Genomic DNA, 12,162 nt, shown 5'->3' with positions numbered 1-12,162 from the left:
GAATGATATTAACAATAATTAACTTGGGGCAGTGAGTTTGTCATATTTTCTATATACATTTTACATAAATTTTTATGAACACATTTATATTTTAAAATTCAGAATATATGTAAAATATGTATTAAAATTGCACGTATATATAAAACAGTGCAAAATAAGAAAAGAATGCAATTTAAGATCACTCTAGAGATGTTGTAACAGAACAACTGGGAAGACGTAAATAATATATTTTGAATGCCAATAATAATGAGAATGAGAATAAGAAGATATAGAATGTTGTGGGGCACCTAGATGGCTCAGTTGGTTTAGCATCTGCTTTCAGCTTAGGTTATGATCCCAGAGTCCCTGGATAGAGCCCCACCTGGGACTCTCTGCTCAGCAGGGACTCTTTCTCCCTCTCCCTTTGCCACTCCCCACCCAACCTCCCCCCCAGCATACTCCTCTCTCTCTCTCTCTCTCTCTCAAATGAATAAAGTCTTGAAAAAAAAAAAAAAAGGAAGATATAGGATGTTGTTACTGACTTTGTCTCATACCCTATATCCAACCACCTCATATTTCCAAATTTCATTGATTCTGTTGTATTCTTTTCCATTGATTTTATTACCATCTAACAACTATATATTTTACTCCCCCAATCCCCCACCCCTAATTATCCATCTCTTCCACTTAGAATGTCCTCCTTGAGGAAAGCTATTTTTGACTGTTTGGTAGCTATTATGATCTTCAGCACTAGAACATTTCACAAACATGGCAGGTATTAGTAAATATCTGGAGATTGAACGCATGAATTTTCAAGATCAAATTCTGAATGCTAATGACAGAGTTGAGAAGGGAGAGGAGAGGAATAGGGAAGATGAAGTGATAACTTGATATTTCAAGCCTGGGTAACCAGAGAGTAGACCACCATCACTGAAATAGGGAGCTGACTCTTCTTTACAATGCTTTTACTTCAAATTATATAACTAATATTTGCTCATTGTAGAAAATTCAGTAGAGTGTAAGAAAGGAGAAAATAGTCATCACTCAGAGATGCTCATTATTGAGGACCCCTACTCTACTGCCATCTTGCCCCCTCCTCAAAGTGCTCATTATTGATCTTTGATCTATTGCAGTAAGATTGAGATTATATGTATTCATTTTATGGATTTGTTTTTGGCTTTGGTATTGGCAATCTACCCTAAACATTTTTTCATACAATTATTTTTGAGATTCTATATATTGTTGGACCCTGGCTCACAGGTGCCAACGTGTCCCGATGGACGCCCCAGAGACTCAGACCCCAGACAGGCAGATGCAACTAGCAAGAGGGTTTATTGAACATTTGCGCAAACGGGCTGTCCGCCTCGGAGGTGGAAGAGCCCCGATTGGCAATTACAGGCATCTTTTAAAGGCAAAAACCGCGGGATTAGCATAGCATACGGGTTATGACATGATTGGTCTATTTGAAGGTCAACATGAGCATGTTCAGGGACTTCCCAGTCAGGGCGTGGGGGGGTGGGTGGGGTGGTTCTTATCTCAGAAAAACCACAGAACGTTTTTCGTTGCTTAAGTTCCAGGAAGGCACCTGGGTGTGGACTGCCTCTGGGTTAGGCCTGGTCCTACATTTTCACGGGGGGTGGGGTTTCTTCATATAATGATAGCATATTTTCCATTTTGTAAAATTAAAATTTACACACTTTTTTGTAGATGTGTATTGTGTCTATTTATCCACTATCCCAACTAATGCTATACTGAATGTCTTTGTTTCTATATAATTAATTTTTTATTCTTAGAAATAAAATTACTAGTGAGAAGATAAAGGTATTTCTAAGGCTCTTGAAGTAGGTTGTAAAACTATTTTCCAGAAAAGTTTTATCATTTCATTCTGACAGAATACCTTTTTCTCTCATAGTCTCTAATATTGACTACTATTCTTTTTAACTCTTTGTTAACTTGAGAGTTATATGAATGATATCTCAATTATATTTGCATTTTATAAAGAAATTAACATTTTTTTCTTATAGTTTTCTGATGAATACATATAGTTTAAAGTGCTCTTTACTATTCTTCTTTTTGCATTTGTACACTACCTTGCATATAGTAAGTTTTTACCCTTTTGTATTTCCCCAGTTTTATGTTACTCTTGATTTTTAATATGATGTGTCTGTTATAGAATACTTTCATTTTTTTGTAATTAAACAAAGATATGTCTTTCTTTTTTGTCTTCTCTACTGTTCCACTTGGAATTCTTTTCCCAAGGAGAGTTAAATATTAGCCTATATTTCTTCTGTGTGGATAGTTTGATTTTCTTATTTGTTAAAATCATCTAAAATTTAATTTTGTCTATCACATGAAGTGATATCTCAGTAAGTTTTCCCACATTGCTTATATTTGATTGCAATACCATTGCTTAGAATTCCTCACTGTTTGTATTGCCACATTTCCCAAATGCACAGAGTACTTCTCAATTATTGTTTCATTTCATTGATTTGTCTATTGCTTTGTCAGTATCATATTAATTATTATGACTTCATGTTTCTACACTTGGTGAGCTTATTAAAATTTTTTTAATAAAGATTTTATTTATTTTAGGGAGACAGGGAGAGGGAGAAGCAGACTCCCCACTGAGCAGGGAGCCCAATGCAGGGTTCAATCCCAGGACCCTGGGATCACAACCTGAGCTGAAGGCAGACACTTAACTCACTGAGCCATCCAGGTATCCTGAGCTTATTAAATCTTCATCACACTTCCTTTTCAATACTTTTTAAATTTAGTCTTTAACATAATTTTGTCATTTTCTTAAAAAAATACAAAAATTCTATTGGCATTTTGACCAAGAATGCATTAATTGCATAGATTGGTTTGAGTAGAATTAACAATTTTGTAGTCTTAGTCTTCCTGTTTAGGAGAATATTATCTTTCTTTTATACTTCTCTGTCTTCAAATAAATTCCCCACATTTCCTGATAACATTATTCTAATGTGTTTTATGATTTTTTCCCTATAATACCACAATGCATTTTTACAATTTTATAATGCAACATCATAATATAGTTTCTTATTTTTATAAGTTGCTATTCTAAAAATAAAAATAATTTTAATAATGTTAATACATATCAATTATTAGAATCACTATTAAAAATATATTATTTAGAATAGAATTTTTTTAGAATAGAATTTTAAAAACATTTTATTTATTTGTTTATTTTAGACAGAGAAAAATGTGAGCTGGGGGAGAAGCAGAGACGGAAGGAAAGAGAGGAGGAAAGAATCTCAAGCGGATTCTTAGCTGCTGAGTGCAGAGCCCTAGGTGGGGCTCCATCTTATGACCCTGAAATCATGATCTGAGGTGAAACCAAGAGTTGGATGCTTAATTGACTGAGCCACCCAGGTACCTCTAGAATAGTATTTTAAACTTTTGTCAGTCTTTTTATATAAAATTAACTCATCTTAAAAATATTCTGGAGCCCAAAAGCTATTGACATTGAGCCCAAAAGCTGGATTTAACATGGTGGCCCTCACAGCTCCTTGATGCTTTACTCTTCTCAGTAGCTTCTGTTTGGCCCTTTGTCATTTTCTATTTCCAGTTTCCTGCTCAGACAAAAGGCCTCAACATATCATTTTCTAGGTAAGGAAATGGCAAGACAAATGACTTTACCCTAGCTACAAGGATATTCTGGGTAAGAAACAGGCAAGAATTCTGTTTTTTTTCATTTTAGCTCACTGATTAAGCAGTGAATTGAGACACCAATTGTTTCCTTTACTTTTTTAAATTTTTCAAGTTTTATTTATTAATGAAAGACACAGAGAAAGAGGCAGAGACATAGGCAAAGAAAGCAGGGAGCCTGATCCAAGACTCGATCCCAGGACCCCAACCTGAGCCAAAGGCCAGATACTCAGCCACTGAGCCACCCAGGTGCCCTGCCATTGTTTCCTTTAAAAACATCTTATTAGGATGCCTGGGTGGCTCAGTGGTTGAGCATCTGCCTTCAGCTCAGGGCGTGATTCTGGAGTCCCATGTTGGATTCCCATATCAGGCTCCTTGTGTGGAGCCTGCTTCTCCCTCTGCCTGTGTCCCTGCCTCTGTGTGTGTGTGTGTGTGTGTGTGTGTGTGTGTGTGTGTGTGTACAGAAACTATATATATGTCTCTGTGTGTGTATATATATATATATATATATATATATACACAGAAACTGGTTTCTGTACATTGATATTGTATCCTGCAACTTTACTGAATTTGTGTATCAGTTCTAGTAATTTTTTACTGCAGTCTTTTGGGTTTACTATATAGAGTATCATGTCATCTGCAAATAGTGAAAGTTTGACTTCTTCCATTTGGATGCCTTTTATTTCTTTTGGTTGTCTGATTCTTGAAGCCAGGATTTTCAGTACTATGTTAATTAACAGTGGTAAAAGTGGACGTCCCTGTCTTGACTATAGAGGAAAAACTTTCAAGTTTTCCCAAATGAGGATGTTATTAGCTGTGGATTTTTGTGTATGGCCTTTATAATGTTTAGGTATGTTCCCTCTATCCCTACTTTGTTGAGAGTTTTTATCATGAATGGATGTTGTACTTTGTCAAATGTTTTTTTCTACATCTATTGAGAGGATCATAAAGTTCTTATACTTTCTTTTATTAATGTGTTGTATCACATTGATTGATTTGTGAATATCGAACCTCTCCTGCAATGCAGGAATAAGCCCCAGTTGATTGTGGTGAATGATTCTTTTAATGTGCTGTTGGATTTGATTTGCTAGTATTTTAGTGAGAATTTTTGCATCCATGTTCATCAGAGATATTGATCTGTAGTTCTTTTAGTGGAGTCTTTGTCTGGTTTTGGAATCATGGTAATGATGGCCTCGTAGAATGAGTTTAGAAGTTTTCCTTCTATTTCTATTTTTTGGAATGATTTGAGAATAGGTATCAAGTCTTCTTTACATGTTTGGTAGAATTGCCCTGTGAAGCTAAATGTTTCCTTAAAAGTTCATTTTATCTGACTTCTGAATTTTATATTTTTTCCCTCTATTTGGACCTGAAGAATATACTTTACTAAGCTCAAAATTTCATTGAGAATGATTTTCTTTATAGTCTGTTAACATTCAAACATACAACTGTTGACAGTTGTATATTTTTGAAGGAACTTTGACATATTTAGTCTGATACTTCAGTAGTCATACATAAACATTAGTGAAGATCGGTCACTAATACGGTCACGGCTCCTGGATCTTTCTTCATCTCTTCTTGCTCCCTGTTATCCCACTGTTTTCCTTAGCATGGTCACTATTTCCCAAATACAAATGGTAAATATAACACTGGAAACTTTTCAAAGTTTGTTTCAATCCCAATTACAGAACATTTACAGAAAATGAATCTGTATTGACTATTCAATTAAGCTCGTTCTAAACTTTTTTTTTTTGGATGTTTAATTTTAGTTTGGTATTATTTTCTGAAGATATTTTAAATTAATGTAGTCTGATAATTTAACACAACCATACTAATGGGAATTCAACCCCATGAACATGGAGGAGAGGTATTGAGAATAAATTTGAAGAATATTGATGGTAGAGTGGATCATAATAAGTAAGAGAGGCGAATTCAAGCAGTGGCACATTTTATTTCCATGATAACTACATGTCTATTTATAATAAGGTAAGCAATAAGAAAATTTAGGTCATTGATAAGTTTAAGTGATTTTTTATGATTTCTTCTTTCCACTACTAGGCTGGAATGAATTTTGAACCACTAGTGGTGTAGCTAAAGATGTCATAGCCTGGAGTCCATTTGATTTAGAAGTTCTTATTGAAGAGAGATATTCTGTCTCACATGAAGCATTTTCCTTCTCAGTTCTTTCCCCTGTGTGTTAATATAATTTCTCCCCTGTTCCCTCCCTCACTTAAGTCTTCTTATTTTTACATCAATGCTGTGAGACCCTTCTGCCTGTGGCAGAGGCAAACTGGGCAGGCAGGCAGCTCCAGAGGGCCTGGCCAGCTGCATCATCTCTGACCTTCCTTATCTGCTTATCTGTGAACTTTGGATAGGTTTCTGCTGCACCACACCACACTGAGTTCTGTTAAGTGTTGTCCCTTAAGAGCATCCACTGAGGAAACCAAGCTAAGAAAGGCACTCTATTGTATAGCACAAATTAATGTACCACCTCTCTGTTCTTGGCAATGACACTTTAAATGGCAGATGGTCTCTACCAGAGTATCATCATCAGATTGCTGGTAAAATCTTTTATTAACATGAAGACAATACATTTAAGATTTAAATGTTTTTGTCATTTATGGGTCTCTATAGTGGGGAGGAGTCAAGTGATTAACTCTATGACAGTTTCGTTCTAATCCCATGTATCTGATTAGGGGAAATAAGTGTGTAGCTATAACATTTTTTGAAGATGATTATGGTTTCTAAAGCATTGGATTAGTCTGAATTATTCATTGTATGTATAATTAAAAGCGGGAATTATAGTTTAGAATTGTAATTTGTCTGCCAACTTTCTGCTTCTCTGTGCATTCTCATATCGCCTTAAACTTCTGGAAGTATGGGAAAATCTTTCCTTGGAAGATGTTAGAATCAGATTTGGTAGAGGGACAAGAAGGGATGTGGACCTTGAAGGCAAAGTTTCTTGCAGCAGGAGAGGACAAAAAAAGAACAGAAGATAAGCAAACCTATAGCTTAACTAAAATTTTGGAGGGCAGTTGGGACCCATAATTATTTGAGCAGGATTGTATGATTATACTTTCTATGATGATTAAAATTTGTGTTTTTTGGCTAATATTGCAGAATATCTAGAATAGTGAATATGTTTCACAATTTTCTATCCCTTTTGAGATACTATTAGAATGATAAGTTTGGGGATTTTTGATAGTTACAAGGGCTGCAAATCTCCTGTCCATTATGCATTTCTTGTGATAAGGAAGACTGACTCTTCCCTATCTGTACTTGGCGCTTCTCAACTATCTTCATCAGAGTGTGATAGAGTTGGAAAGACAGCTTCATTTGGCAAATATCCTCAATTCTTGAGAACTTAAAGCTATAGCACTACAGGATATATTCACAATTATCACGGTTACAAAATTTTAAAAAATAAAACCTTTCCTTATTCTAGGGAAGTGAGGTTATTAATTATAAAGAATATAAAAATTTTTAATATTTTAGTATGCCTAAAACTATACTGTGACCCAGTAAGTACCTTTTAATGTTAATACTCATAAAGAATAACTGTGTAGGATAATTTTGAAGATTAAACAAATTGTCATGGGGATTTATACATTTGTTAAAGTAGCATTATGAAGCATAAGACTTGAGTACACTGCATCCTAATGACTCAATTATTTCATTTGTGGCTCTGTTCTGTTTTTAGTTCCATTCAGAGAACTAAACTGAAATGTTCTCTGACAGACATTTTTACTCTCACTAAAGAAAGACATGAATCAAACTGATTAGCTCTATGGTATAGGGGTGATTTTAGACATAGAATTCTACTCTCTGGTTATATTTTATTTGTATAATTAGATAGTTTTGATGATTTGCTCCAGTTCTATATTCTGCTACTTTATATAATTGCTGTGTGGCAACATTTATATAATGTGTGATAGTAAGAATAATTGCACTAAATCTGGTATGTTCCTGAGGATTCTTTCTCCATCAAGGTGGGGAGAACCCTATTTTCTGCCAATTATTACAGTATGAATGACCAACTGGCAAAGATGACTCTCCTACATTTATCCATATTGTAAAGTCATAATTAAATTTGATCATAAATTTGCAGATGGCATATTATAAAGTTGAAAATCCACTTGCTTTTAATCTAAACTTTGGAAGTAGGCAGGATTACATCCAAGATGTAATCCCTGGAACTTTCTATAAGTTATTTTAAAGGTGTCCTGTGTTTCTGGGTTACCTCCTCCCAAATCTCTTTAACTTTCCGATAGAAATAGTGAATAACAGAAGCATCTTCTAGAATTACATCATGTGGTCTTGAGATATTGTGTATTGTCAGTGAAGACATAGTAAAAATACTAATTTTTTACAAATAATTCAATATAGAGAAACAATTTCCTTTTTAAAATGTTTATTATAAATGATGAAATATTTGAAAATAGTGTTCCCCAAATGTGATAGCATCTATAAGCACACAATCTTGATGAAACAAATATCAACATTTTGCTATAACTACTACAGATTCCTATTTATTTTTATTCAAGTATAAACTTATGGTATTATATTAGTTTCAGGTGTACAATATAATGTTTCAACAATTGCATACATTTTTCAGGGTTCATCAAGATACCTGTACTTTTAATCTCCTTTTCAAAGCCACCCTCTCCATGTGACCTGGAATTCCTCACAACATAGCTGCCTCAGGGTTGTTAGACCTCATATAACATGACTTGGCTCCAAAGCTGAGTGTCCAGGTAGAATCCAGTGAAACCTGCATCACCTTTTGTCCTACTTTCAGAAGTCACACCACTTTATTCTGTTGGTTACAAGTAAGTCACAAGCCTTCCCAGTGTCAAGAGATCACATCTCTTTATAAGAAAACATTGTTCCCTCTGGCCAAAGATGAATTATACTCTTATCATATGTAAAATGCACTCACCTGCTCTCTCAAGACTCCCAAAACCTCTCATCTCATTATAGCATCAAGTTTAGGTTAAGATGCAGGGTTGCATCATCTAAATCAAGTTCAGATGTGGATAAGATTTTTCAAGTGTTGTTCCTTTGGTACAACTCCTTTACTGAAGCCCCTCTTGATCTAAAGACTTTTGAACTAAAGAGACAAGAGTATCTGCTATCTATACGTCCAATATACAGTGGTTACATGAGTTTAAGATGATTGCAATAGAAACTTGTTCAAAAGGTGTGATGCATATAGCAGTCTTGGTCTAGAGCAACTGTGAAATTTATTTAAGCACATCTTTCCAGTTTCTGGATTAGGGCTTAGTCCTACTCTATGTGAGCTTTTCCCTGGAGTTATTGACCCTATGTTCTAAGTCATCCTTCTTTTTCTATAATAAATGGTCCATGACTGTAACTTGGATATCCTTCTTAGCCTGCTTTCTGCAGAAAAATTCTAGGAGTTCAAAGCCTTCTTTGCATTTTGTGCTGTTTCATTTCCCTTTAGTTGAATTTGGTGATATTTATGCCAATAAAATTCTTGTAAAATTTTGTGACTCTTATTGGATATTCATTTGATTTTTTTCCCCTCTAAAGACTAACTTTGGAATATATTACCATTCTACTGTTTTTCTTTTCTAATTCATTAATTTATGCTTTTATCTTTACTATATCCTGTTTTGCTTTCCTTAGGTTTATTTTATAGTTCTTTTTCTTTTTTTTTTTTTAACGTAAGTACGTCAGGGTATATATTTTCCTTAGACCATTGGTTTGGCTGTAGTCTTTATATTGTCTATGCATATACCTTCTCCAATTTTGGTTTGTATTTCCTCTTTGACATATGATTTGCTTAAGGTACAACTTATTTTTTAAACTTTCCCTTTTTGAAATTTCCAGAAATAGTTTTTCTAATTTTGTAATTGTCAGTTGTTAACTCCTGGAAGTTCACCATAAAACCTGAGGATAAAACAAAGCTAAGTTCATATGACCTACTGCAGTAAGAAAGAACACCACCTTGATATAACCTTTGAACTATATTGGAAGGAGGAGATCATAGGAGGATTTGTACATATTTTCAGTCCTGGGCTTCAGTGGTATAATAAGGTAGGGAAATGTGGGGAAAGGTGGGGAAATGATTGGAATTGGTCAAAGTTAAAAAAATAATGGTTTAATTATTGCTGGATACAACTGCATACAATGAAGAGAGAGAGTCATGAGGAGAGTCTTGATAAGTAAAGTGTTGCTTGATAGGTAAGATATTTACCTACATAAGTATTCTGTTGTAATAATACACAAGTTATTTGCCCAGATGAGTTAACTAGTTGTCTGGACAGATTGATTTGCTGGAGTTTCTGAATTACTGGAATTACTGGAGCAAACGGTAATTTTTTGGTTTATAGCTTTATTTTCATGCTCAATAATTTTCTGATACAAATAGTAAAGTCATGTCAACACGGGTGGCCTCTGTTTCAGATTTGATAATTAAGATATGTGGAAATCGGTGGTCTCAGTTTTTATTATTGACATCTAATTTTATCATATTGTTAGAAAATATCATCTATGTTATTTCCATATTGTTAGAATTTAACCTACATTGTCTTTTTCCTGCTACCTGACATTTCTTAGGATTTCATTGATTATTTCAAGTTCTTTTTATATATGGATAGCCCTGCAACCTTTTCCTCCAAACTGTGTCTTCTGACTTAATTTATTTACTCATTCACTAACAATAATTTATTAAGTGCTTACGAGGGTCATTGTACTATTGACTGAACTTGACTCCAGTTAAGATATTTCTATTCTAACTGGATCTTTGAAATGGATTCTTTTCCTAAATTAGTTTTTTTTTAAAGTTAATGGTACTACTGTATCACTCAGATTCAGCTTAAGTTATCTTTTATTCATCTTTGTTTCTCTTTATTATTAAATCTATTAAGTATTCCTTCCAAATATCAGTTTACTCTCTTTAGTCCTAGTGTCAAAATTGTTGATCAGCATTTATTATCTTGTACATAATAGACTTTCCATAATAGTTTTCTAATTGAGACATTTGACTCTACAGACTTTTCAGTCTCCCTAATTTCATGATTTACACCAAAGTTTATATTCATCAGCCTTCTCATTATCTACAAGATAAAGGGTCAAGATAGTTTGGCTTTGGTAATCCTTTTCAAATATCAGTCTTCTACATAAAGTCACTATTTCATGCTAATGGGTCAATTTGCCAGCTTTCAAATTATCTTAGTCTTTCCAATCTCCTTTGCTGATCCTTAGGGGGGTGTAGTAAAAGCTGGCTACTAATAATCACTTGAAAACCATCTTTTCATACTCTTCTTTGAATTACAGTTTTACATTGGGTTATAACCCAGTATTGTTTTTTTAATTTTTAAATTTTTAATTTTTTTGAATTTTATTGTTTTATTTGTTGCTCAAATCGTTACACCTGTGGCCATTGGGAGCTCATGTTCTTCTGTGATATATCTCCATCAATATTTGTGTGTGTGTGTGTGTGTGTGTGCATGTGCACATGCTTTTGCCCATGAATATGCGCATGCACACACTTCCTTTCTGGCACCTAAAGATGTTTCATCTTATCTTGTATATTCCCTACCTCAGTCCTAGAACCAGTATTTTTTTTAAGGAGCCATGGTTTATTTTATTGGAGAACAGTATTAGAGGCCAAGGTCTGGGTGCAAGGTGTGCTCAATGCTACTGAGATGTCATTTCTTTTATATCCTTTGAGTGGATAGAGCAAAGAAATATTTATCTATAAATATGTATGTAACCCTCTGTATATATATATTAAATTAAAAATGAGTCCTTTTGTTTTTCATAATAATCTTTGACTACATTAATCATTCTTGGTTTCTTTGTTTCCTTATCTATATATTTCCATTCCAACAGTTAGAAACCTGACTGCTATCATCAACCATCCATTTAATTAAATATTAAATCCTAGTATACATATATAGCAGTTTCAGAATTGTTAACCCCATGTGTGTGTGAAACAACTTTATCAATTAGACTACAGTGATTATATATAGTTTCTTTAGCCTTTAGTCTTATAGATTCTATTAACTTCCATAGCTTCCTAGAGGTCAGTATCTTTTCTGCTAACTCCTTCAGAGAGATTGTTTCATACACTTGTAATACAGTTAGATTCTCCTGTCATTCCTTCTTAGAATCCCCTGACCTCCAAAATGATTTTTTTCAAAATTTGCATAAGTTGAGGTTCACTCTTTGTGCTATCAAGTTCGATAGATTTTGACAAATGGTCATGTATCCACCATTACAGTATTATGCAGAAATAGTTTCACTGCCCTAAGATATCCCTTGTGTTTTATCTAATCTACCCACCTTTCTTTCCCTGAGCCACCTACAAATATTGATCTTTTTATTGTCCCTATAGTTTTTCACTTTCCAGAATGTCATATAATTATAATTGGAGTCACAAATAAATAGCTCTTTCAGATTGACTTCTTTCACTTACCAATATGCTTTTAAAATTCATTTATATCTTTTTGTTACTTGATAGCTCATTTCTTTTTTATTACTAAATAATAT

The sequence above is a fragment of the Vulpes vulpes genome, unplaced genomic scaffold (assembly GCF_048418805.1).
Source record: "Vulpes vulpes isolate BD-2025 unplaced genomic scaffold, VulVul3 u000000899, whole genome shotgun sequence".
NCBI classification, from domain to species: Eukaryota; Metazoa; Chordata; class Mammalia; order Carnivora; family Canidae; genus Vulpes; species Vulpes vulpes.
The sequence above is the reverse complement of the archived record's forward strand: the minus strand, read 5'-3'. Positions refer to the sequence as shown.